This window comes from Solanum dulcamara, chromosome 7 (assembly GCF_947179165.1).
Source record: "Solanum dulcamara chromosome 7, daSolDulc1.2, whole genome shotgun sequence".
Lineage (NCBI taxonomy): Eukaryota > Viridiplantae > Streptophyta > Magnoliopsida > Solanales > Solanaceae > Solanum > Solanum dulcamara.
The window spans coordinates 37,388,770-37,414,177 of record NC_077243.1 but is presented as its reverse complement, the minus strand read 5'-3'; positions in this window follow the sequence as shown (position 1 = coordinate 37,414,177).

The window sequence follows — 25,408 nt, the reverse complement described above, 5'->3', positions numbered from 1 at the left end:
TGGCTTCTGAAATTTTGATTTCTAAATTTTGCTAGACATTATTTTTAATTTTCATTAAAATAAAATTATTTCTCAATAAATTTTTAAATACCGATATTTTATCACTAGGAAAGTAAATTAGCGACAATTACATTATTGCCACTAAACAATTTTCGCCAAAGTTCTTTTTATAGTAGTGCTTATTTATAATGGTAAAGGGCTGTTGAAATTGTCTGTTAGTTTAAATCATACTTGTAATGGAGAAGTGCTGCTACAATTTTGTTAACTTCAATTGAAATATCTTTTAATAGGTCATGAACTGAGATGTTGACATGTACTCTAGTTGTCTAATATTTTAAAAGCTTATTATGGTACTTGTATGCATACTATATCGTATTTTTGATGGTGAAGTATTGCTAAAGTTGTCTTGATTTTTTTTATAATGAATACGTGTTGCTGAATGGAATTCGGCTATAGCGTCATTCTTATTGATGAAGCAACTATATAACACTGAAAAATTTGTATTCAAGCTTTCATTACCTATCAAGATGTCGCCAGAATATGAATTTTACATCATTTTTCACAACCTGCTTATATTTTTTCAGATTCATCCTCAATGTTAGATTAGAACTGAGATAGTCAAAACTAGATTGAGGATATAGTCCATAGTGGTAATACTGGTTGTTGTTTCATGTCCTCTCTTACTGGGCATAATTGAGTGTGAAGAAGAATTATGAACAAAATGGTACATAATTTATAAAGATAATGGAGATGTGTAGCTTAAAGTTATGGATATTCTAGATCTCAATTCTCTCCCTTATTATCTTTCATAACCTTCTTCCATTTAATAATGAAAATGTGTTTCCATAATTATATCTTAAACCGTTGGATTGGTCTCCAAATTGACCTCTACTGATATGAGATAACGAAATACAAAAAGAACATATGCTAACTCAATGTAACTTAGTTATATATTGACTATATTTTGGTCACCATGTTAAGTTGTTGAGACACATTGCTTGTTTAAACATATTAAAATATATCTTGCGGGTTGATGTGTTGATCTAAATTGAATTAGACAGTGGTTTGTTTGATAGGATGAACCCATTAGGTTCTGGTCATGGGCCTTATTTAGGTACACCCATAAAAAATTATCTCATCATGGTTATCGACTTCAAATTATATACTAGCCTGGTTCACTATCTAAAAGATCCTTGACTACTGATCAAAGAACCTTCATTAAAATTACATTCTTAGAAACCATAATCATGTGACATGTGTAACAAAAATCCAAAATATTAAGGAAAAATGCAAGGTTTGAAGACCACATACCTTGTTCATTTATAAGGGATAGTGTAACAATAAATCAAACATATTAAAATCATCCGATATATCTCTCCAGCAGCAATATATAGGCGTCTCTGATGGCAATCCAAAAGTGGAAAGGAATAGCCTTTAATTCTATATTCTACAGGTGAAGGTGAAATGTCTTTCACCTTTCATCATGTATTGGTATACATCTAGACATATTTTGATAGTGAAAATGTGTTTCTGTAATTGTATTTTGAACTTTTGAATTAGTCTCCACATTGACCTCTTTAGTGATTCAAAATCTTGCATAAGTTTTTGCTAGTTTCTCATTTGTGTCTGTTCCTACAAAACTTTCTTCTTTAATATCGACTTGATTTTTATACTTTCTGCTAAAGAAAATCTTTTAGTAATATTTATTTTATAGGTTTTGGGTACTGAAGATAGCATGAAGGAAGCTTTTGTGGATGTAAATGTTGACAAATTTTATATTGTAGTCCAGAAATGTTAGCTATATAAGTTGTTTTACTAAAGGAATATGGACATAATTAGGGATGTCTATGATTTGGATAAAAATCGATCCAAATTGAAAAATCAAATCAAACTGATCAAATAAATTAATTTTTTATTTGTTTTGATTTGGTTTGATTTACATTTTTAAAAACCGATAATATTTGATTTGATTTTGATTTTGTTCAAAAAAATCAAAGAAATAACCAAACAGAATCAACAAAATTATATGCATATTTGCTTAATAATAATATATACATAATATGTTATTTTTTATGAATAATGTTTTATGTAAAAAAAATGCAGCACACTAATTTAAAATAATAAGATATAATGCGTGTTTTATTTGTAAAATCATATCATTAACTTATGCATTATTAAGTAATTTATGTTGTTTAGTACATTGGTTTAACTAACAATATAAGAAGGAAGTTAAACATAGTTAAAGTTCTGGTATAAGAATTATAAGATCCAAAATGACACAAAGACAATTATTTTTTTGAATGAATTATTGTCTTTTTTTCTCTTTTCAATGAATCATTTTCTTTTATTTTTGTGTATGAATAATAACAAAATAATCGAACCAAACCAAATTAAAACCGATAACAACTAAACTGATGGATGTATATTTGTAACACCCAAATTTTTTTAAGCTAAGATCCGACCTATTCTCCGTATGCATATAGGGACAAACCCGATGACTTCTAAGTCATACATAGATGTTAAGTTTATTTACTAGGTATTTGAAGTATATTGGATGTGGTTTAAGGTCATAAGGAAGCTCAAACACCAACTCAAGGTCAAAACATTCCTATCGGCTAAGTTTTTGCATGAGTTCATATAAGGGTAAATTTAAAATGACCATATCTCTAAGAATATAAAGAGTTAGGTAACCTATAACCTATCAAATTAAAGGCGTATGAGTCTTCTTTCCAACGCAGCTAAGTTCCTTCATTTAGAGTTTGGAGTAGAAAGTTATGGTTATTTTTCTGAAGTATGTCTTGACCGGACAATTCAACGAGCTCACCTGTCAATTTGGCGACTCGCCGAATGGTTCAGTGTCGTTCCGATTGAGCTCATCAAATGGAACTGAAAACATCCAAAAACTGTTATTTTAGGCCCCGGCGAAGAAGAAAGTTGTCCGCAATTCATCGCCTATTTTGAGGATCTAAATTTCCCTTTTGGCGACTCGCCGAATAGTTTGGCGAGGAGACCTCTCGCTCACCGATTTGGCCGATGAGACTCATCAAAAGGTCGATTTTTTTAATTTTTATGATTTTCTTACATTTCCAGAAGGGTATTCTTGTCATATTACCCTCAAATAGCTCCTCTAAGCCTATATTATATCCTTATAACCTCTCCATTCATTCCAAACTCTCACAAAAAATCAAATTCACACATTCTATGTTATTTCAAGAGGAGAAAAACTAGGGTTCCAAGAGCATTCGTCGAGTTATTCAAGAATCTAATTCTTCCAGGTATGTAAGGTTACCCATAATATCGATTGAGTCCATCCACATGCTTTGTATCTTCATTGATTCAAGTTGAGATGAGTTTCAAGGTTCCATGAATTGAGTTCTTGAATTATTTATAATTTCTACTGAGTTTTATATTTAAATTCCATTATTTTCTTGTATGTATTTTAATCTACCTTGATGAGTTTCATGAGTTGAGTTTTGTTGAGAGTATGGATTCATGTTTGCATTCACATAAACCCTAGTTGAGTTATGCATCAATTATTTTATGCGCTATTTTGAGTTTAAAGAATGAATATTTTTTCATTTTTGATTAAAAGAGAGATTGAGCATGAGTTAAGTTTGAGAAGTCTTTCATTTCACATTTTGAGCATGAGTTTAGAAGTGTCTTAATCATTATATTGAGCATGAATTTTAATATATACATATTAATATATTTAAATCATCTATTTTGAAGTTGAGTTGAGGAGTTAAATTATGCTTTAAATGCATTCCTTGAGTTGAGATAAGTTGAGTTTTGAGCTAAGTCCAAAAGACACTAAATGAGTTAATTGAGTATTTTTTCTCACTTGATGTATATATGAGCATAATAAAGTATTTTGAGAGTAGTATTGAGCACCGATATGGAGTAAGAGTAGAGGCAACTCAAACCCCATAAACTACTAGACAGTATAGGATAGAGGCTATGCCTCTCTAAGTCCCACACCTATGGACTTTGATTGATTTTGTATCTAGTGAGGGTGATCATCCCTTAACTTTACAAGGTATTAGATGTCTGTGGCAATGGCAGTGCAAAGAGTTGTATCATCACTAGCTCATAAGTGATTATTGTCGGTTAGAAAAATACCCTGAGAGTAAAATATTATACTTTTATATGTTGAGTTGTACCTCTTATTGCATATTATTTAAAGCACTGTATTATTTTACTTCATGCTTTATTGAGTTGAGTAATTTAAGAGTGAGACCCTTGAGTTGAGTTGCATGAGGTTGAGTATTGTTGATTGTGTTCCTTTCTAGCTATTTTACATACTCATACATTTTATGATACAGCTATAGGTGTTAGAGTTCATCAATAGGCGCTCTGTTGAAGATCTATTTCCTTCCTTTGTTAGTGGTGAGACCTCCTTGCATTTTGAGGAATCAGTTTTGTTTCATTCGTTATTTGAGTAGTTCTTTTGAGGTAGCCGTGGGCTTGTCTCGATACCTTATGAATAATTGTTAGAGGATTCATAGAACAAAGTAGAGTTGATTAGAAGGATTCTTTCACAGTTTGTATTTAAACCATAATTTCATTATTGAGTTTATTATGTTGAGTTACATTATACTTTGAAGTATTTTCAATCTATCATTTATTTATTAATGATGATGTTTCTGAGTGCCCAATTGAGTTAACTGTCTATTGAATTGAGTCTTTCACTAAGTGATTGAATGAGTGATGAGACCAAGTGGTTCTCTTGGGGACAATAATGATCTCCGAGTGCCGGCCACACCTTGGGTATCCTCTTGGAGTATGACAAATATGGTATCAGAGCACATAATTCAAGATTCCTAGGATGTCTATAAAGTCGTGTCTAGTATAGTCTTGCTTATGGGTGTGTCGTGCACCACACTTATAATTAGGAGGCTATAGAACATTAAGAATTGTTAGACTTCTTTCATATTCTGAGTCGTTCTGTAGAGTTTAAATCTATAAAAGTTCCCTTCTAATTAGTGCGTTACACATTGCAGATCATGCCTCCTAAACATAACGCTAGCTAGAGGAACGCCGCCAAAATTGAGGTTCCACAGTCTGAGATTCCCCTACCCTTTATGGTAAGAACTAGGTGTTATATCCCGCACTCTTGTATATCATAATATTTTTTTTATAAAAGGTTGTCATATGATCCATGTTATCCATGAAGTTCGGTGTGAGTAGTGATGGTTGGAAATAGGTTTAGAGGGATTTAGAAGGAGTTGGAGGCCAAATAAGGAGTCGTGGTAATCGACCTACTTGCGTAAGCTACCGACTTGGATGTCTTACATAATTAATCTACTTGAGTACATATCGAGCTTAAGTAGCAAGGATTATAGGTTATTAAAGTGAGATGAGATTACGAACCCATAAAAAAGGAGTAAGTAGGTGATGCACCTACTTGGAATAAGGAGTTGATGCACCTACTTGGAGCTAGTAGGTGATGCACCTACTAAGGTGGACCCACCCCGCCATGTGGCAGCACCTGGTGTTGGTACATGGGATGAGGTGGACGCCTAAGAGATGGACACGTGTCACCCTTATGGACTGACATGTGTCACTCTCAAAAGAGATATACATATAGCTACTTAATGACTAAGGAGTTCATTCTTGTCTTCTACACTTAGAAAGAATTGGAGAAAAATAGAGAGAAAGAGCCACGACAAAGCTAGCAACAAGGTAAGGTTCGAATTTTGATCTGTGAATTAATTATCTAAGGTATTCTTTGATCAAATGAAGGTGTTTAACAATGTAAATTAATTATTGGGCAGTAATAAAGTTCAACGAAAAGTCCATCAATTTTCAGTTGAGTTGCGGAGCCAAGTTGCTAAGGTAGGGTTTATTCCTTTCAAATTGTAGTTAATGATGTTGTAATGGAAATATTACTTGTATTAAATAAGGTTGGAGGCAAGAAAATTACGTAGTCATTGTTGACATTGTAAATGGACAGAATTGAGGCCATTCTAGTTGGATTAAAGTTTGGTTAGTGTTATCGTTACTATGGTATTGTATTTGAAGGTAATTTTTATATGTTGAAGGGCTGAAAATGTGGTTATAAATGAGTATAAGTGCTGCTGTTAGCCACGTTATGCTCCCTTCCGTGTGGTTGTAATTTTACGAAATAAAGATCGAAAATCGTATTTTGATGTTGTGGTTTTTGGTGGGCTATTTGGAACTTGTATTGAATAATGTTGAAGTAGTTTTATTATATATGGATGGTTGTTGTTGTTGTTTGTATGGTTGTGTTAATTGGAGGGTAATTGGATGTTCGGATAGGGCGAGTTATAGGGGAAATGCTACCCAATTTCCGTTAACTTCTTAACTAAGCAATATACTAGTCGAGAAGTGTGAACGAGGAAATGATTCCTATGGATAATTAGTTGTAGATTTAGAAGCTGGAAAGTCAAAAGTTATTAATAATAGTATTACTTTCGTGTTAAATAGGTTCAACTAGTAACGAAGCAAGCTTGGTTACAGTTGATCCATAAAAGGTATGTAAAGCTATCCCTTCTTTCTTTTGGCATGTCTTTGACATAAGTGATGAATGATATAAGCTTGAGGGTAATTCTATTCATAAATGCCGAGTGTAATTCACGATCCTTATTTACTTCTTGATGTTAGAACTCTTACAATATTTGAGCTATTACATCTCAAGTCTTCTATACGTTGGAAAGTAGTCATATATAAAGCCTATCCCTCTTTTCTTTTGGCATGTCTTAGCTATAAGTGATATATGATATGAGTTTTGGGGGTAATTCCATTCATAATCTCCGAGTATGATTCATGACTCTTATTCACTTCTTGGCAGTAAAACTCCTAAAGTAGTTGAGCTATTGCCCTTGAGCCTTCTATAACTTGAATAGTAGTTGGATGAATAAGCTCCTATTCTTAAAGACTCTACGATAACAAATGTCTCTGAATCCATAAGCTGTTTAGCATTGTCTTGATACATGTCTATGATTGTTGAGGCTCCATTTGATATGATCTCTAATGACATGTAAAGGGTATTTGAGATGATTACTACCCTGATCTTCAGGTGATGGTTCACTTGACTATTCTATTGAGTCTCAAATGATGATTTAATTTGCATTTGGTTACTCACTACTCTGCTCGTGCATATTGTTAATACATCTTTCACCAAGTTCCATAATGGGCCGGGTATATTATTATGCACATCTTCACTATATCTTCACCGAGTCCAATAATGGGCCGGGTATGGTATGATATATGTATAAGATGATATGATAATGCACTAGCATGGTTATGGCACCGAGTCCCATAATAGGATGGGTACGGTATAAGTGTACACTATATCTTCACCGAGTCCCTCACTAAAGGTCCGGGTATGGTATATATATGCCTATGATGATATAATGATATATTTGTAACACCGAGCCCCATAACATGCCGGGTACTGTATGTGATAATGATATACATGACTTCATTTCATAAGATGCAGGTATAGCGATTTGTTAATTGTCATACTTGTCTTCTGCATCCCTATTTCAGCTGTAATCTTCTTATGGTTTATATGCTTTATATACTCGCGTATTCCATGCTGACCCCCTCTTTTCGAGGGGCTGCATTTCATGCCCATGGGTACAGACACGCATTTTGGGGATCTGCCAGCTTAGGATTTTCATTCAGCAATTTTGGGAAGAGCTCAGTTGTGTTGAAGCCTAGCTTTTTGGTATTGATCTTCTAATGTATATATCCATTTATTCAGGGGTACAGCGGGGACCCTGTCCCACCATATGATACCATTGACACTACTAGAGGTCTATAGATATATATGTGGGTTGTATGTATATGTTTTCAGTTATGTCCATACGACTCATGTTTTGTGACGTTTTCTTTCATAGTTGCAGCCTTGTCGGCTCGCTTATATGTATATAATGGGGTGACCCCACATACTATGATAGCCTCGTTGGCTTATGTACTATGTTACCTATTGATAAATTGTGACCCCTCAAGAGGTGGATTGTGCCAGTATGTAAACATGTGACCATTTGAGATAATGTTTTATCTCCTTAAGTTATAAATTAAGCATGGATTACTTATAGTTAACAGGGGTACACATGAGCGTCCAGCTTGGACACCAGTCATGGCCTATGGGATTGGGTCGTGACACTAGAGGTTGACCTGCCCAGTCTACTGAGGTTCCTTAAATACCTACTACTCATCTCGCTCTTACTTCAGAGACAGATTTCAGAGGATCTATTGCCATAATCAGTCAGTTGGTATCTTCCCAGAAGAGTAACAAGAGTTCACAGCTCCTAGCTCTAGATCAAGAGCTATCAACTTCTGTAACGATTAGAGATTTCTTGAGGATGAACTCACTGGTCTTCATAGGATCTAAATTTGTGGAGGACCCTTAGAACTTCATTGATGATATATGGAAGATTCTGAAAGTAATGCATGCTACCGAGATTAAGTGAGTTGAGTTGGTTTCCTATTAACTCAAGGATGTGGTGAATGTATGGTACAATCAATAGGAGGAGTGCTGTGGAGAGAATGCTGAGCCTTTTGTTTGAGATGAGTTTGAGAGTGCATTTCTTGATCACTTCTTTCCTAGAGAGTTAAGGGAAGCAAATGTAGAAGAATTTGTGAAATTAAAGCAAGAGGGGATGACAGTGAAAGATTATAGTCTTAAGTTCATTCAGCTGTCTAGATATGCTCTAGAGATGGTTCTAGATGTGAGATCTAAGATGAGGAAGTTTGTCTCTGGGTTGGGCAAACATGTAAAGAGGGAGTGTAAGGCATCACTATTGATTTCTAACATGGATATTTCCAGGCTTATGGTCTATGCTCAATAGGTTGAGTATGATAAGAAGAAGGAGTACTTGAGCAAAAAAGAAAACTCAGCTGGGTATGATAATGAGAAGAAACAAGGTAAGGGGATCATGTCCTTATTTTAGATGAGGTCTTCTAACTATGCTCTCTCATCAATGAGTACACCTACACGCAACTACAGGTATGATAGAAAATCCCAGAGTCACAAAAATTTCAGAGTTCAGGATTTCTAATCCAAAGAAAGTGTGGCTCAAGGTCTGAGAGGAAAGCCGCATTGCGGCATATATGGTAAGATCCATTTAGGAGAGTGCAGAAAGGGCGCCAAGGGTTTCTATAACTATTGAAAGGTGGGTCATTTGCAGAGAGAGTGTTCGATGTTAGGAGACAAATCCTAATATTCTTCTGCGGTACCACCAAGCCGAGGTAATAAGATGGTTCTACTTCATGTAATGGCAGAGATTCTAACCTTCTTTATGCTATGACTATTCTCCAGGAGTGGGAGAACTCACTAAATATTGTTATTGGTATGCTTCTAGTCTTTTCTTTTGATGTCTATGATTTGCTTGTTCGGGTGCCATCTTATCTTTTATGACTGTCATGCCCCGGGAGGTTACCCTAGATGTAACTGGCACTTAGAAACCATTTCTGGCTCCCAAGCGAACCATATAGCCTGATCACACATCCGTTCATTCATTCATTCAGCGGAAAGTTTAAAAATAAAGAATAATTTAGCGGGCAACTCAAATCACCCATCCAACACGAAGAATAAAGGTCATGGGCCAACAGATCAACTAAAATATTTGTCATTAAAAATAGTTTGACAAGAATAACTCAAAGATCGAAGTACTCAATCGACCCATCACTATCTAGTCTATGAAGCCTCTATCATTACTATCTAATTGGTGCCAATGACATGTTCATGGCTACCTCAACTCAAAATGAAAAGGCAAACTCGACGCAAGATTATATGAGCGGTGTCCTCCGAATGTAGGGGAGGACTCACCAATACGCTGAGTGCGAATAGATCCCCAATGATGCTCCTATTGACGATCTCTTAAATCTGTCTCTGCATCATGGAACGATGCAGGTCCAACTGGACGTTAGTACGTGGAATGTACGAGTATGTAATATGGAAGAATGAAACATACCTCAAGGAAGAATAGCAGCGGTCCAAATATATCAAATCAGAAAGATAAGAGAGACTCAACAAGGTGTCATAAGTCTAAAGTAATAATACATTTTTAGACAAAGATCAATCATATACCATATAGTCCAATCCAATCATACACAATACAGTTCAATCAAATTATTCAATCCAATTCAATCATATACTGTTAGCTCGAAGTCAATCACATATCATCTAATCCAATCATGCACAATCCAATCACAACTCATCTAACCCAATCCGACCATATACAATCAACTCAACATTCAACTCAACAATCAGCTCAAAGGACTCAACTCAATAAATATGCAAATTAAATTATGCAACGTTTTACAATTCAACTCAAAGGACTCAACTCAATAAATATGTAACAACTCATTCAAGTGTCCTAAGTCTAACAAGAAATAGTTTAGATAGGACCAACTTATAAACCACTCAACTCAACTGACTCAGAGCACTATCAAGACCTAAATGGGAGTTTCTCTTATCTGATAACCATTACTTATGAGCCAGTGATAGTACAATAATCAGACGTTGTTGCCATGTCCATCCATACCTTACCAGGGCATGAAAGCCTCCCTAATAATGGATACCATTGATTAGTCAAGTCCTATCATTTTAGGACAATAAAAATGGGAAACATCCGACTTTAACGGTTCAATCCCACGGGAAGCATCCGACTTTAACGTTTCCATCCCTCGGGAAGCATCCAACTTTAACGGTTCCATCCCTACCTATGTTGGCGGTGTAGTTTATGGGGTTTGAGTATGGACTATACTCTCACCCTCTTTGGTGCTCGATACTCCTCCCATGACTCCATGCTCATAAGACTCCATCCAATCATCTCAAATAAGCCCTCACAACTAGTTTCATTTAGAACCTTGCCAACTCATCAACTCTCTCCTCAATTCAACTCAGTCGAGTCAAAATGGCAAGTCTCATTGGACTCTTTTCAAAACTCAACTCAAATCATCAAACTCTTCTCTTTAAAACTTGTACAATCTCAACTCGATGAATGTAGAGAATATTATGTACATTAAAACATAATTTCAACCCCTCAACTCAAACTCAAAATAGATACTTTAATGTAAAAATACTCAACTCATTTAAAGGCTCCTCATACTCAACTCATACTTAAACTCCTTTCTAAATAAAAGATAAAACTAATAATTCCTTAGACTCAAAATAGCGTGTAAATGGTTTATGCAAAAAGATTCACAAATAATTTATTTAAAGCTCCTCCTCAAAAGATAATTTATTCTCAAAATATTCCTAAGACTCCAATCAACTCAAATTATACATATCACATACCACAAAATCACATTACACTCTAATCCACTTCATCATACAACATTTTCCTCAATATACCTCTTCATCAATCATTCTATACATATTTAATAAGCATCATTCACGTCATCACTCACATCGTCATCAAAACATCATCGTCACATCATCATCATATATTATCATGTACATCATCATCAAACATTATCATCACATCATTGTTAAGTATCATTATCACATCAATCATCAAACATCTACTCCAAAATCTTTATTTTTGTTCTATGTTCATTTTATAGAAGCAAAGGGACATTCTTGACTAACCAATTCATTCTTTTCATTCCTATCAATACATATATACACACAACTATCCATCTCATCCTCAAGACATTTATGACAAGAAATCTCATCTTGGGATCATTTGAATGGAATATGAACCCATACTCTCAACAAAACTCAACTCAAGAATATCGTCAATACCTATAAATCTATATTACAAAGATACATTTGTAGTTAATAATATGAAAAATAACTATTTAGTAACTCAAGTCATTAAAATCATCAATCAACCATTTATATCTAAAAACATTCCATAGCTTAGGGAAAACTTTCAAGAAAACCTTTCTAGAAGGTGCAACTCTTTCACAACTCCTAACCAACACATCTATGGGCATATGGAAGAACTCAATCCATATTTTAGGTTAGACTTACATACCTTGTTTGAAGACTTTGAAGAAACCCTGATGTTAGGTCTTCAATAGAAGGCTTGAATTCTTGAAGCTCTTGAAGGCAATCTTTGTTGGAGAAGGATTTGGAGAAGAAGAAGAAGAGAGGGAAATTTTTAGGGCTTTTTAGAGAGAGAAGGGCTGCAATAATATGATCCCAAAATGGTCTAGGGTGATACATATATAATTTGGGTAAGTTCCCAAATTGCCCCTTCTCAAAAAATTCTGAAAATAGGCAAAAATGCTCCTGGCACGATAGTGGCGCATCGCGCCATTACAGCGCCAGGCTGATTATACCTAAAACCTACACATCTCGTAGTGGCACGCCATGCCAAGGACCAAACTACTGAGGTACATTTTTGGCGCGATAGTGGCACGTTGCGCCCTTATAGCGCCAAGGCCAATATTTTCTGGGTTTTGGAAGTTGGCTTGAAAACCCTACACACCTTCTAGTGGCGCACCATGCTAGAGCCCAAACTACTTAGGCATATTTCTGGCGCGATAGTGGCGCGTCTCTCCACTGCGGTGCCAAGCCCAGTTTTCCAGCAATTGCAACCCAGGCCTGAAAATCTCTGCTGTGCTAGTTTGTAGAAAAATGGCTATAACCTTTGATTCCAAACTCCACAAATTGAAATCTTAGTGGCGTTGGAAAGAAGACTCAAAGACCTTTAATTTGGTAGGTTGTGGGACACCCAGTTCTTTATATCCTAGGAGATATGGTCATTTGAAGTTGACCCTTATACTAACTCGTCCGAAAACTTAATCGATTGGAGTTCTTTGGACTCGACTTGGTGTTAGAGATCCCTTATGACCCCTAAAAACATCTAACACACTTCAAATACTTAGGAATTAATCCTAACTGATGTGTAGAATTAAAAGTCCTCCGGTCCGAGTCTACCCACTCGTGAAGAAATGTTCGAGTCTTTGCGAAAAAAATTCCGGAGTGTCACAATGACCCTATAGGTGGCTAATATTTTTGAGATCCTTTATGAGCATATTCTTGAGCCCTTCAGTATTTCTACTCCTGTTGGTGAGCTTATCTTATCTAAGAGGGTCTATAGAGTGTTTTGTATCCATCTATCATAGAGAAACCATAACTGAATTAGTTGAGTTAGACGTGGTTGATATTGATGTTATTGTTGGAATGGACTGGCTTTATGCCTGTTATGCCTTAGTTGATTGTAGAACTCAAATTGTGAAGGTTTAGTTACTGAATAAACCTATTATAGAGTAGAAGGATAGTCCGACAGTGCCTAAGGGTAAGTTCATATCATACCTTAGGGCTAGAAAGTTAATCTCCAAGGATTGTATTTATCATATAGTTTGAGTTAGAGATGATAGTATGAAGGCTCCATACCTTGAGTCTATTCCCATTGTTAATGAGTTTCCCAAAATTTTCCTCGATGATCTGCCCGGAGTTCCTCTTGATAAGGAGATAGACTTTGGAATTGATATTCTTCATGATACACAATCTATCTCTATTCCGCCATATAAAATGGCTACCGCTGAGTTAAAAGAGTTGTTGAAAGATCTCTTGGATAAGGGATTCATTAGGCTGAGTGTCTCACCTTGAGGCGTTTTTAATTTTTTTTTCAAAAGAAAGATGGTTCCCTTAGTATGCGCATTGAATATCGTTAGTTAAACAAGGTCTCCATTAAGAATAGGTATCCTCTTCCTAGGATAAATGATTTCTTTGACCAACTTTGGGGTGCCACTTATTTCTTTAAGATAGACCCCAGATCAAACTATTATTATTTGAAGGTAAGAGAATGTGATATTCCAAAGACTGCTTTTCGAACCTGATATAGCCACTTCGAGTTTCTTGGTATGTCCTTTGGTTTTCCTAATGCACCTACAACATTTATGGACTTGATGAATTGAGTGTTCAAATAGTATTTGGACATGTTTCTAATTATGTTAGACGACAACATATTAATCTACACCAGAAATGAGGATGAGCGTGCCAATCATCTAAGAATTATTCTTCAGACTCTCAAAGATAGGGAGTTATATGCTATATTTTCAAAGTATTAATTTTGTCTTGCTTATGTGGATTTATTTATCCATGTTGTATCTAGTGAGGGTATACGAGATAATTTGTAGAAGATTGAGGCGGTAAAGAACTGGCCCAAACCCACATCCCCAACTGACATAAGAAGTTTCTTGTGTTTGGCTAGTTATTACAGATGGTTTATTGATGGATTCTCATCTTTATAGTCCTCATTGACTAAACTAACGCAAAAGAAGTCTAAGTTCCAATGTTCAGACGCTTATGACTAAAGTTTTTAGGATTTGAAGACTCGATTGGCTACTGCTCTAGTTTTATCCCCACTCGAGGGAACATATGGGTTTATTATCTATTATGAAACATCCAGAGTTGGTTTGGGATGTGTATTGATACAGAAGGTTATGTTTATTTAGACATGTTTGTGATTGTGTTTGTCAATAACATATTGATGTACTCTAGAAATGAGGAGGAACATGACAATCATCTTAGAATTGTTTTTCAGACTCTTAAAGATAGAGAGTTCTATGCTAAGTTTTCGAAGTTTGAATTCTGTCTTGCTTATATGTATTTCTTAGGCCATGTTGTATCTGGTGAGGATATACGAGTTGATTTGCAGAAGATTGAGGCAATAAAAAACTGGCCTAGACCCACATCCCCGACTGACATAAGAAGTTTCTTGGGTTTGGCTAGTTACTATAGAAGGTTTGTAGAGGGATTCTTATCTATATAGTCCCTATTTGCTAAACTGACGTAGAACAAGGCTAAGTTCTAATGGTTAGATGCTTGTGAGAAAAGTTTTCAGGAATTGAAAACTTGATTGGATATTGCTTTAGTTTTATCCCTACTCGAGGGAACAGATGGGTTTGTTATCTATTATGTCGCATCTAGAGTTGGTTTGGGTTTTATATTGATGTAGAAGGTTATGTTTATTTCATATGCTTCTAATAGCTTAAGATTCATAAGAGGAACTACCTGACTCACAACCTTGAGTTGGTAGCCATAGTTTTTTCTCTAAAAATTTAGCGTTACTATCTCTATGGTGTACGCATTGATGTGTTTACTGATCACAAGAGTTTGCAATATGTATTTAATCAAAAAGAGTTGTATCTGAGGTAGAGGAGATGGCTTGAGTTACTCAAAGATTATGACATGAGTATTCTCTACCACCTAGGTAAAGCTAATGTGTTTGCTGATGCTCTTAGCAGGTTATCTATGGGGAGCACTGCCCATGTAGAGGAGGGAAAGAAATAGTTGGCTAAAAAGGTGCATAGACTTGCACTTTTTGGAGTTCAACTCATTGACTCTAGTAAAGGTGGTGCTATTATTCAGAATGGGGCTGAATCATCTTTAGTTGCTAAGGTGAAAGAAAAGTAAGATTAAGATCTCATTTGCCTTCAGTTGAAAGATGATGTCCATAAGAAAAAGGTGATCGATTTTTCCAAAAGGGGAGATAGAGTGTTAAGATATCAAGGAAGATTATGTGTTCCAAGTATTAATGGCATTCGATAGAAGTTCATAGCAAAGTCCTATAGCTCCTAGTATTCCATCCATCTAGGTTCTACAAAGATTTACCACAACTTGAGAGAAGTATATTGGTGAAGTGGAATGAAAAGAGATATAATAGAGTTCGTGTCTAAGTGCCCAAATGTCCAACAAGTCAAAGTTTAGCATCAAAGGCCTTTTGGTATAGCTCAGAACATTGAGATTCCAGAATGGAGGTGGGAGATGATTAACATGGACTTTATTATGGGCTTAAAGCAATCTCGTAGAAAACATGATTCAATTTCGGTGATTATGGATAGAATGACCAAATCAGTCCACTTCTTGCCTGTTAAGAATATAAATACAACAGAGGATTATGCAAGGTTGTATATTCGAGAGATAGCCAGATTGCATGGAGTTTATTTGTCCATTATCTCAGAAAGAGGTAACCAATTCACTGTGCAGTTTTGGAAGTCATTCCAGAAAGGTGTGGGTTCGAAGGTGAACCTTAGTACTGATTTCCAACCACAGACAAATGATCAAGAAGAGCATACTATTCAAACCTTTGAGGATATGTTGAGATCCTGTGTTATTTATTTCAAAGTTAATTGAGATGACCACTTGCCACTTATTGAGTTTGCTTATAATAACAATTTTCATTCTAATATCCAGATGGCTTCCTATGAGATTTTTTATGGGAGGAGATGTAGATCACCGATCATTTGGTTTGAAGTTGGTGAAGTGGAGTTGATTGGGAAAGATTTAGTTCATCAAGCAATGAAGAAGGTGAAGGTTATTCAAGAAAGGATAAAGATTGTGCAAAGCCGACAAAAGTGTTATACTGATGTGAGGAGGAGGGATTTGGAGCTTGAGGTGAATGATTAGGTGTATTTGAAATTTTTTGCCATGAAAGGTGTTATGAGGTTTGGGAATATAGGGAAGTTGAGTCCGTGTTACATTGGTCCTTACCAGATTATAAAGAGGATTGGCAATATTGCCTATGAGTTAGAACTTCCATCGGAGTTAGACGCTATTCATCTTGTTTTTTATATTTCTATGCTGAAAAAGTGTTTAGGAGATCCTCACTTGTTTTTCCTACTGAGAGCATTAGGGTGTGAGAGAGTTTGACTTATAAGGAGATTTCAGACCAGAATTTTGATTATTAGGTTCGTAAATTGAGAACCAAAGAGTTTGCTCCGGTGAAAGTCCTATGGCGAAATTAGTTTGTTGATAAGGCTACATGAAAAGCTGAGGTGGATATGAAAGCCAAATAACTAAATCTATTTCTACCTTCAAATGGGATAATGCTGTTAAAATTCCTTTTTCTACCCTTGAGTAGATGTTCATTCTGAGTTTGAGCATATGATGTTTATTCTTGATTCTGAGTAAATGATCCCTTGAATGTGTTAGTGTTTGAGTATCTGAGTATTTGAAATGCATTCGTGCATAGATTATTTTCCTATCTTGGCCATCATTCGAGGACGAATAATCCTAAGGTCGAGATATTGTAATACCCCGAAAAGTTTTAAGCTAAGATCTGAACTATTTTGTGTATGCATATAGGGCTAAACCTGAGGAATTCTAAGATATGCATAGATATTAAGGTTCTTTACTCGGTATTTGAAGTGTATTGGATGTGGTTTAGGGTCATGTAGAACTTTAAACACCAAGTCAAGTTCAAAACATTCCTATCGGCTAAGTTTTTGCATGAGTTCATATAAGGGTAAACTTCAAATAACCATATCTCTCAGAATATAAAGAGTTAGATGGACTATGATCTATCAAATTAAAGGTCTATGAGTATTATTTTCAAGCCACAAAGTGTGTGTCATTTGTAGTTATGAGTAGAAAGTTATGACTATTTTACTGAAGCATTTCTTGGCCGGACAATTCAGCGAGCTCACCTACCAATTTGGCGACTCGCTGATACAGCTCACTGAATGGACCTGAAAACCTCCAAAAATTGTTATTTTAGGTGATCTAAAGAGCCTTTTTGGTGAGTCACCGAATAGTTCGGCGAGGAGACCTCTAGCTCGCCGATTTGGCAGATGAGACTCATTAAAAGGTCTTTTTTTTTAATTGTTACAATTTTCTTACGTTCCCAGAAGGGTATTCTTGACCTTTCACCCTCAATTGACTCCCCTAAGCCTATCTTATAGCGTTATAACCTCTCCATTCATTACAAACTCTCACACCAAATCAAATTCACACATTCTATGTTATTTTAAGAGGAGAAAAAACTAGGGTTCCAAAAGCATTCATTGGGTTATTCAAGAATCTAATTCTTCCAGGTACGTAAGGCTACCCATAATATGGATTGAGTCCATCCACGTGACCTGTATCTTCATTGATTTGAGTTTAGATGAGTTTTGAGGTTCCATGAATTGAGTTCTTGAGTTATTTATAATCCCTGTTGATTTTTGTATTTAAATTCCATTGTGTTCCTATATGTATTTTAATCTACCTTGATGAGTTTCATGATTTGAGTTTTGTTGAGAGTATGGATTCATATTTGTAATCACATGAACCCTAGCTGAGTTATGCATCAATTATTTTATGCACTATTTTGTGTTTAAAGAATGAATATTTTTATTTTGATTGAAAAACAGTTTGAGCATGAGTTGAGTTTTAGAAGTCTTTCATTTAATATTTTGAGCATGAGTTGAGAAGTGTCTTAATCATTATTTTGAGCATGAATATTAATATATTTCAAGAATATAATTTGAGGTTGACTTGAGGAGTTAAATTATGCTTTAAATGCATTCCTTGAATTGAGATGAGTTGTGTTTTGAGTTATGTCTAAAAGAGACTAAATGAGTTAAATGAGTATTTTTCTCACTTGATGTATATGAGCATAATAAACTATCATCACTAGCTCATAAGTGATAGTTGTCGGTTAGAGAAATTCTCCAAGAGTAAAATATTATACTTTTATATACTGAGTTGTACCTCTTATTGCATATTATTTAAGCACTGTATTGTCTTACTTCATGCTTTATTGAGTTGAGTCATTTTAGAGTTAGTCCCTTGAATTGAGTAGCTTGAGGTTGAGTATTGTTTATTGTGCTCCTTTCCAACTATTTAACATCCTCGTATATTCCATGCATCACTCTATTTGTCCTACATCATTTTATGATGCAGATACAGGTGTTAGAGATCATGAACATGTGCTCCGTTGAAGATCTATTTTCCTGCCCTATAGTGATGAGACCTCCTTGCATTCCGAGGAATCATTTATGTTTCATTCATTGTTTGAGTAGTTCTTTTAAGGTAGCCGTCAGTTTGTCTAGGCACCTTTTGAATAGTTGATAGATGCTTCATAACACAGAGTAGAGTTGACTAGAAGGATCACAGAGTAGAGTTGACTAGAAGGATTCTTTCAGAGTCTGTTTTTAAACCATAATTTCATTATTGAGTTTATGACGTTGAGTTACATTATACTTTGAATTATTTTCAATCTATCATTTATTTATGGATGGTGATGTTTCTGACTGCCCACTTGAGTTAACTGTGTATTGAATTGAATCTTTCATTGAGTGATTGAATAAGTGATCAGATTGAGTGGTTCACTTGGGACAAACAATAGTGTTCTAGTGCCGGCCACGCCTAGGTTACCCTCTCGAGGTGTGATAAAATTTTATTTAGTTTTCTTTGGTTTTAATAATTTTAAAAATGATTAAATTAGTTTGATTTTGATTTTGACCTATAACCAATTCAAACTTACCCATGAATACCCCTATTCATAATATTTTGATTATAACTCATATTATGGTTGAACAATGCCAATCAATGTTGATCTTTCTTTAATTAACCTCTCTCTCTCTCTCCATTATATATATCATGTTGTAATCTTGTTTGTTGCAAATTAAATATTAATTGAATAGTATATTTGGATAAAGACTTATAGGGACCAGGTTGTAAGTGTCTTCAATGACCATAAATTAGTACCTAAAACTCCTTTAGGGACCATATAGATGCTAGTCGCTAATGTTATATGGACTAGAAACAATGTCTTAATATTTCTAAACATTGACCAAAAATATGATCTTTAAAAGTGTTTTAGGGACCAGATTTTAATTAGTCGCTATATACTTTTAAGGATCTGTCATTTTTTTCTGTCGTTTAATGCTTTTAGCGATGGAGCCTTTTGGGACGGGTGGCAACTACAAAAATCTGGTCGTTATTGCTCGTTAGGGACCATAATTTCACTTTTAGGGACCATATTTCCATTTGCTATTGACCAAATTTCTTATAGTGTGCAACTTGCGGAAAACAATAATTCAAATACAATTGTAATAATAGAATAAGTAGAAGAAAGAAATATCAAATAAGAAACAGGCCACATCATAAATCTGTAGTTCAATAAAAAGTCTACAAAAGAGGCCCGAAATTGACCAAGAAGACAGCTGACATAAGACCAAACCCCCGAATCTAGTGTCATCTATACAGGAACTAAGAAGTTCAAAATATCTATATGTACAAGAGAACTGACTAAGAAAAATAGAAAAATACAAGCCAGTTCAAAAAAGAGAAAACAACATATCTCTGGACGGTAGAAGATCTCCATGATCTGAGTTTGTGATAGTCAAGGGATATCCAATGCTCACGGAGGGTGGCTCGTACTGACAGCTACATCGGAAAAAGATACATAAGTGTAATATAAGTGCCCAACACGGGATACTCAGTAGGCATCATAGGCCAACTGAATTCAAAAAGATTATATATAGATTGATAGATAGATACATAGACAGAGAGAGAGAGAAAGAGAAGTAGGATAGCACTACAACTACAATCTAGCAGTACAATAAATAACAAAATTCACCAAGCATAGAGAAATTCACCCACTAACGAGAAAAGAGCATTCAAGTACACAAAAAGCTCGACCACGTAATAAGACAAGATGATGCAATGCAATGGTCAAATGCATAAGGGTAGAAGCCCGGAAGAACCCTTGAGTCGCCTGGAATGGAACCTCAGAGTCATCAACAGTAAACCAATAATTCCCATATGTATCGATGGGCATCCCAAAATGATATCTCAGACTTATCAACAAGTGAAATAATACAATGTAGCCCAGAACTAAGTCAACAGGCCACCTGTAATGGTACCTCGAACTTATAGTAGTAACCAAAAATATGAAATAAAACCATGCAACCAAGTTCTCCTTGCCATTCAAGTCATGCAATTTTCAAGAATTTCCAAGTTATTCGAGTAAATTTCATTTTTAAGACACAACTCTAAAATAGTATATTTTACTTCAAAAAAAGTTCCTTAAGAAAAAGGATAAAATGTACATTGCCCTCACAAAGCCCAACAAGTAGAAAAGAGAGCTAACCAACCTTAATAAGAGCTTAAAACTCGAGTCTTCTTCCCTTACCAAGATCAATTCATGCCAAATGCATAGTAATTCAGATTAATGAAACCCAGCCAATAATCAACAAATCACACAAAAAAAACAAATCACACCAGAATCGAATAAACACCCGTCAGACAACAGAGGTACTAACCTGGAACTCCAGCCAGTCCAAGGCCTCCGGCCCAACAGGTAAACAATAAAGCGATAAAAGCCAAAAATAACACAAAGGAATCCAGCAAATCCCAAGGCACTCAAGATGCGTGAAACTAAGTTTCATGTCACCCAAAAGAATACTAAGGAGCTAAACTCGCCAAACAATCCAATGATCAACCTATGCTAAGGCTTAACGGTTAAAGTCTAAGTTAAAACACCCAAACATTCCCATTTCAAGTCTAAGGATCATGCAAGCGTAATCTATCACCTTAACCCTTCTTAAAGAGCATAATACTCAAATATATAACCTATTTCAAAGCCGAAACTGCATCCAAGCCTCTATTTTGGAGCTTTTCCCTTTCAGAGAACCTCTGAATGGCGCCAAGTTATAAAGAACACCGCGGAAACGAGAAAACAAGAACAACGATATCAATATTAGTGAGGGAATTCAAAATTAAAATAAAAATTGAAAATGGAAAAGTGGCACACGCACACAGAGTCACAAAATTGAATTTATCACAAGGCCTGAAACTGCTCAAGGAACTTGTATCCTAAAAATGGGCACAATCCAAGCTACTATTCAGCAAAATAGTCCCTCTATTCTTGAGCTCAAACGAAATCAAAATGAGTGAATTAAAGGGGAAATTGAAATATTTATTAAGAGAAATGGAAGATTCAACAACCTCGAAATGTGCTCACGCGAATTCCCAATGAAGCCCAACAAGAATCACTCAATTTGACCAAGATTTTCTCTCAAAATCGCCAAAAGATTGAGTTGGAAGTAGGGAAATACATGTTGGAAATGGTCTTTTTAAAACATTAAAGTGCCAAGCCTACAATGTGGAGCCTTGTCAGTGAACACGAAGGTCAGCCTCACAGACCCTCTGCGAATGCAGCACGAGACCACCTGTGAATGCAGAGGTCTGTATAAATTTACTCTGCGAACATGGAGCTCCTCACTTGAATACAGAGGGTAAGTCAGCCACTACTCCACAAGCAAAACCAAGCATCATAGAGAAGAAAAGTGAGTTGCACTAGTCGCTTTACATCAGTAGCTCACCAAGGATGAAAATTTCATTGACAAGGGCTCGAAATTTGTTTAGAATACCATCGATGCAAACAAACTATGTACCCTATTAGAAATGACATTCCATTGTCAATGGAATCGACAAAATGACCAACAGAGATTGTCTTGTCAAAATGTTGATCAAGAACAACCGTTACAAAAAAAAAGCCAACAAATTGCTAAAAGGCCACAAAGTCCTCCCAAAAGCCTCGAGAATCGAACTAAAGGTTGTTTTAGATCAAACATGACATTCTAGAGCTAACCGCACTTGCGGAATTTTAATCCAAGCAGGTATACTAAGAATGTTGATCTAAGTCAAACTTTTGCTAAAATTTCAAGGCTAAAATGCCTAATTACACAAACTCAAAATGAAAGCCCCAAAACCCGAACCAACCATTACACTAGACCAAAATGACCCTTTTAGAGCTGATAGAATTTACAAAATCTTCAATCGACATTAGAATCTTCATATGTTGACTCAAGTCAACATTTTCAAAACTTAAGCCTCTAAAATGTCCAAACCAACTCACAACTCACCCAACCTCCTCGAACAGCGTTCTACTCATCCCAACACCATATAAATGCTACAAGAAAGCTACAGGGAGGGGGGAAATAGTAAAAGCATGCAAAAATATAGAATTGATGAAAAGTCATTACAATATCCAATACTAAAAGAACTTTCATCCTTGAAAGTAAAAGAAAGGGAAGTACTTGAAAGCTATAATATATGAGGATATCAGGTCTACATATCAATCTTTGTCTCCTAGGTCGCCTCTTTGCCCGGACGATATGTCCACTAAATCTTTACTGATGGGATCTCCTTCATCCTTAACTTCCTAAAATGCCTATATAAAATAGCCACATGCTCCTTCTCAAAAGTCAAAGTGTCATCTAGCTGAGACAAATCCCACAGAAGCACGTGAGACTCATTTGAAGCATATCGTCTCAGCATAGAAATAGGGAAAACAGGGTGAACAACCAAAAGAGTTAGAGGTGAGGCTATCTCATAAGCCACCTCTCCTACTCGTCTTGGAATATCAAAAGGACCAATGAAACTTGTACTAAGATTGCTGCTCCTTCTAAATCTTATCACACCCTTCATAGGTGACACCCGCAGAAACACACGGTCACCAATCATTAACTTAAAGGGTTGTACCTCTTGATGCATATAGCTTTTATACCTACTCTCGTCTATACAGAGTCACTCCTGAATCACATGACCACTATCCATAGAATAATACAACAGATCTATACCCCATGGCATAAATTCAAAGGCATCAAACTATCCCACCGAAGCTCGACATCCTTTACCATACAACGCCTCAAATATGGCCATTTGAATATTAGAATGGTAGCTATTATTATATGCAAACTCTACCAAAGCCAAGAACTTATCCCACTTACCCCCAAAATCAATAACATAGGCTCAAAGAAAATCCTCCAAAACCTATATAGTCCTCTTTGATTGGCCGCCAGTCTGTGGATGAAATGTTATGCTTAACTCAACTCTAGAACCCAACTCTCTATGAATAAATCTCCAAAATTGCAAAATGAACTAAGTACCATAATCTGAAATAATACACCGGTGCACCATGCAAATAGACATCTCTCAAATGTAGATCTGAGTTAAGCTTTTCAAACTGTAGGTAGTCTGAATAGGTAGAAAGTGAGTAGACTTGGCCAATCAATCTATGATGACCAAAATAGCATAGAAGCTCCGAAAAGTACATAGAAAGCCTACTATAAGTCCATTGCTATCCTCTCCTACTTCCACTACTAAATGGATAGCGGCTGGCTCAAATATCAGGTCGCTAGTACTCGTCATTCACCTATTGATAGTTCATAAACCTAGCCACAAAAGCTAAAATGTCCTTTTTCATCCCATCTAGAACAATGGGACTCCTCTAGAATCAATCTAACAAAGTCTCCAACTCTAGGAACACAGATACGACCCTCAATCCTCAAAACACCCTTTGGATCTAAGGTCACCTTCTTTTCTTCATCGCTAAACATTATATTGAATAACCCTTAATTGCGGATTATCAAAATTCTATGTCCGAATTTGCTCCATCGAAGAAGATCTAGCCTCTACATAAGAAAATACTCTGTCTGACTGAGAAATATCAAGTCTAACCATCCGTTTGGCTAGGGATTAGATGTACAAAGCCATGGGTTTCTCCTCCACAACAAAGAAAGCCAAACTCCCCATACTCACTGCTTTCAAACTCAAGGCACCTGCTACCATATTAGCCTTTTCTATGTAATAAAGGTTCGAGATATCATAATCCTTCAGTAACTCAAATCACTTGCACTATCTCAAATTTAGGTCCCTTTGGATGAATATATATTAAAGACTACGATAATCAGTGAAAACCTCACAGTCAACTCCATACAGATAGTGCCGACAAACCTTCAATGCAAAGATTAACACTGCCAACTCCAAGTCATGAGTGAGGTAGTTTTTCTTATAAAGGTCCAGCTACCTAGAAACATAAGCAATAACTCTACCCTGCGGCATTAACATACAACCCAGGGCCCATACTTGAATCATCACAGTAGACTGCAAACCCATGGCCCTTATATAAGATGGACTCATTTAATAAGGTGGAATATAAATTGACTGTGTACCAAGATCGACATTGACTCCAAAATCAATATCATAATTTGGAGAAAGACCAGGTTGATTGGTAGGAAACATGTCAAGGTACTCTCTAACCACCAAAACTAACTTAAGAGAAGGAGCGTCAGCACTAGTATCATAAACATAAGAAAGATATGGTAGACACCACTTTCCTACCAATCGACGCACACTTAGAAAAGTGATCACGCCCTTAGGTATAACAGTACTCGTCGACATAATCATAGGAATGCTAGAAATGCATAAAGTAATGGTCTTGGCAAAGAAATCTAAGACTGCATGATGAGGAGATAACCAATCCATGCCTAGAATCAAGTCAAATTCATATCCAAAAAGTCATGTTTCCCTAGTATCATACCCAAGATAGTCACCATACATGATCGATACACTTGATCCACTAGTAAAGAATCACCTACTAGGGTACCTACATGCATAGGCTCAAGTAAGGGCTCACACAACACATCCAGATAAGTACCATAATAGGTAGACACATATTAGTAGATAGACTCATGATCAAATAAAACATATGCAAGCTTATGAGAGATAGAGATCGTACCTATGATAATGGCTTCTGAAGCATCCTCCTCTAGTCCTCTTGGAAAAGAATATATCTGTTGTCTACCTTGACCGCCCAACCTGCCTAACTGAGGACTACCCTTGTTGCCCTAAGCACCAACTTTAGTAGACTAAACTAGAGCCCTAGAAGTTTAAACCTACTGACCTTATCGCCTATGGTGA